Here is a 5000-nt window from a genome sequence, read left to right as displayed (position 1 = left end):
ACCTACTACCACCATCACTAAACTGTTATCATTACCATTACCACCCATACCACTACTACTACTACTACCACCACCATCACTAAACTGTTATCATTACCATTACCACCCATACCACTACTACTACTACCACCACCACTAAACTGTTATCATTACCATTACCACCCATACCACTACTACTACCACCACCACCATCACTAAACTGTTATCATTACCATTACTACCCATACCACTACTACCACCACCATCACTAAACTGTTATCATTACCATTACCACCCATACCACTACTACTACCACCACCATCACTAAACTGTTATCATTACCATTAACACCCATACCACTACTACTACCACCACCATCACTAAACTGTTATCATTACCATTACTACCCATACCACTACTACTACCACCACCACCACTAAACTGTTATCATTACCATTACCACCCATACTACCACCACCATCACTAAACTGTTATCATTACCATTACCACCCATACCACTACTACTACTACCACCATCACTAAACTGTTATCATTACCATTACTACCCATACCACTACTACTACTACCACCATCACTAAACTGTTATCATTACCATTACTACCCATACCACTACTACTACCACCACCATCACTAAACTGTTAACATTACCATTACCACCCATACCACTACTACTACTACCACCATCACTAAACTGTTATCATTACCATTACTACCCATACCACTACTACTACTACCACCATCACTAAACTGCTATCATTACCATTACCACCCATACCACTACTACTACTACCACCACCATCACTAAACTGTTATCATTACCATTACCACCCATACCACTACTACTACCACCACCATCACTAAACTGTTATCATTACCATTACCACCCATACCACTACTACTACTACTATTACCACCATCACTAAACTGTTATCATTACCATTACCACCCATACCACTACTACTACCACCACCATCACTAAACTGTTATCATTACCATTAACACCCATACCACTACTACTACCACCACCATCACTAAACTGTTATCATTACCATTACCACCCATACCACTACTACCACCACCATCACTAAACTGTTATCATTACCATTAACACCCATACCACTACTACTACTACTACCACCACCATCACTAAACTGTTATCATTACCATTACTACCCATACCACTACTACTACCACCACCATCACTAAACTGTTATCATTACCATTACCACCCATACCACTACTACTACTACCACCATCACTAAACTGTTATCATTACCATCACCACCCATACCACTACTACTACCACCACCATCACTAAACTGTTATCATTACCATTACCACCCATACCACTACTACTACCACCACCATCACTAAACTGTTATCATTACCATTACCACCCATACCACTACTACCACCACCACCATCACTAAACTGTTATCATTACCATTACCACCCATACCACTACTACTACCACCACCATCACTAAACTGTTATCATTACCATTACTACCCATACCACTACTACTACCACCACCATCACTAAACTGTTATCATTACCATTAACACCCATACCACTACTACTACTACCACCACCACCATCACTAAACTGTTATCATTACCATTACCACCCATACCACTACTACTACCACCACCATCACTAAACTGTTATCATTACCATTAACACCCATACCACTACCACTACTACTACCACCACCATCACTAAACTGTTATCATTACCATTACCACCCATACCACTACTACTACTACTACCATCACCATCACTAAACTGTTATCATTACCATTAACACCCATACCACTACTACCACCACCACCATCACTAAACTGTTATCATTACCATTACCACCCATACCACTACTACTACCACCACCATCACTAAACTGTTATCATTACCATTAACACCCATACCACTACCACTACTACTACCACCACCATCACTAAACTGTTATCATTACCATTACCACCCATACCACTACTACTACCACCACCATCACTAAACTGTTATCATTACCATTACCACCCATACCACTACTACTACCACCACCATCACTAAACTGTTATCATTACCATTACCATCCATACCACTACTACTACCACCACCATCACTAAACTGTTATCATTACCATTACCACCCATACCACTACTACTACTACCACCACCACTAAACTGTTATCATTACCATTACTACCCATACCACTACTACTACCACCACCATCACTAAACTGTTATCATTACCATTACCACCCATACCACTACTACCACCACCATCACTAAACTGTTATCATTACCATTACCACCCATACCACTACTACTACCACCACCACCATCACTAAACTGTTATCATTACCATTACCACCCATACCACTACTACTACCATCACCATCACTAAACTGCTATCATTACCATTACCACCCATACCACTACTACTACCACCACCATCACTAAACTGTTATCATTACCATTAACACCCATACCACTACTACTACTACTACCACCACCATCACTAAACTGTTATCATTACCATTACCACCCATACCACTACTACTACTACCACCACCACTAAACTGTTATCATTACCATTACCACCCATACCACTACTACTACCACCACCATCACTAAACTGTTATCATTACCATTACCATCCATACCACTACTACTACTACCACCACCATCACTAAACTGTTATCATTACCATTACCACCCATACCACTACTACTACCACCACCATCACTAAACTGTTATCATTACCATTACCACCCATACCACTACTACTACCATCACCATCACTAAACTGCTATCATTACCATTACTACCCATACCACTACTACTACCACCACCATCACTAAACTGTTATCATTACCATTACCACCCATACCACTACTACTACCACCACCATCACTAAACTGTTATCATTACCATTACCACCCATACCACTACTACTACCACCACCATCACTAAACTGTTATCATTACCATTACCACCCATACCACTACTACTACCATCACCATCACTAAACTGTTATCATTACCATTACTACCCATACCACTACTACTACCACCATTACTAAACTGTTATCATTACCATTACCACCCATACCACTACTACTACCACCACCATCACTAAACTGTTATCATTACCATTACCACCCATACCACTACTACTACTACCACCATCACTAAACTGTTATCATTACCATTACCACCCATACCACTACTACTACCACCACCATCACTAAACTGTTATCATTACCATTACCACCCATACCACTACTACTACCACCACCACCACTAAACTGTTATCATTACCATTACCACCCATACCACTACTACTACCATCACCATCACTAAACTGTTATCATTACCATTACCACCCATACCACTACTACCACCACCACCATCACTAAACTGCTATCATTACCATTACCACCCATACCACTACTACTACCACCACCATCACTAAACTGTTATCATTACCATTACCACCCATACCACTACTACCACTACTACTACCACCATCACTAAACTGTTATCATTACCATTACTACCCATACCACTACTACTACTACCACCACCACCATCACTAAACTGTTATCATTACCATTACCACCCATACCACTACTACTACCACCACCATCACTAAACTGTTATCATTACCATTACCACCCATACCACTACTACTACCACCACCATCACTAAACTGTTATCATTACCATTACCACCCATACCACTACTACTACCACCACCATCACTAAACTGTTATCATTACCATTACCACCCATACCACTACTACTACTACTACCACCATCACTAAACTGTTATCATTACCATTACCACCCATACCACTACTACTACTACTACCATCACTAAACTGTTATCATTACCATTACTACCCATACCACTACTACTACCACCACCATCACTAAACTGTTATCATTACCATTACTACCCATACCACTACTACCACCACCACCATCACTAAACTGTTATCATTACCATTACCACTACTACTACTACTACTACCACCACCATCACTAAACTGTTATCATTACCATTACCACCCATACCACTACTACTACCACCACCATCACTAAACTGTTATCATTACCATTACCACCCATACCACTACTACTACCACCACCATCACTAAACTGTTATCATTACCATTACCACCCATACCACTACTACTACCACCACCATCACTAAACTGTTATCATTACCATTACCACCCATACCACTACTACTACCACCACCATCACTAAACTGTTATCATTACCATTACCACCCATACCACTACTACTACTACCACCACCATCACTAAACTGTTATCATTACCATTACTACCCATACCACTACTACCACCACCATCACTAAACTGTTATCATTACCATTACCACCCATACCACTACTACTACTACCACCACCATCACTAAACTGTTATCATTACCATTACCACCCATACCACTACTACCACCACCACCATCACTAAACTGTTATCATTACCATTACCACCCATACCACTACTACTACCATCACCATCACTAAACTGTTATCATTACCATTACCACCCATACCACTACTACCACCACCACCATCACTAAACTGCTATCATTACCATTACCACCCATACCACTACTACTACCACCACCATCACTAAACTGTTATCATTACCATTACTACCCATACTACTACAACCACCACCATCACTAAACTGTTATCATTACCATTACCACCCATACCACTACTACTACCACCACCATCACTAAACTGTTATCATTACCATTACCACCCATACCACTACTATTTGGAATGATAAACAACAATAATAATAGTGATAACAATAATAGTAATAATAAGTAAGTTACTGCTTACTATGCAGATGTTATTATTCAGTGTCCCTCAGGCTATGGCAGGCAAATACATATTTGGCTGCAAGAGGAGCCATTGCTCCTTCGCCCATGAGTATTTTTACTTTTTCCTCTGGGTT

The 5000-nt window shown here is 40.2% G+C and overlaps 1 protein-coding gene across 1 annotated transcript in view; it reads left to right on the top strand.

Moving 5' to 3' along the window:
* The window catches only part of LOC106572508 (retinoic acid receptor gamma-A), a 122044-nt gene that overhangs the window by 29998 nt on the left and 87046 nt on the right, over positions 1-5000 (top strand). The gene's annotated exons all lie outside the window — the stretch shown is intronic.

Source organism: Salmo salar, chromosome ssa15, assembly GCF_905237065.1.
Source record: "Salmo salar chromosome ssa15, Ssal_v3.1, whole genome shotgun sequence".
Taxonomy (NCBI): domain Eukaryota; kingdom Metazoa; phylum Chordata; class Actinopteri; order Salmoniformes; family Salmonidae; genus Salmo; species Salmo salar.
Note: the sequence above shows the minus strand (reverse complement) of the source record. Positions and strands in the feature narration are given on the sequence as shown.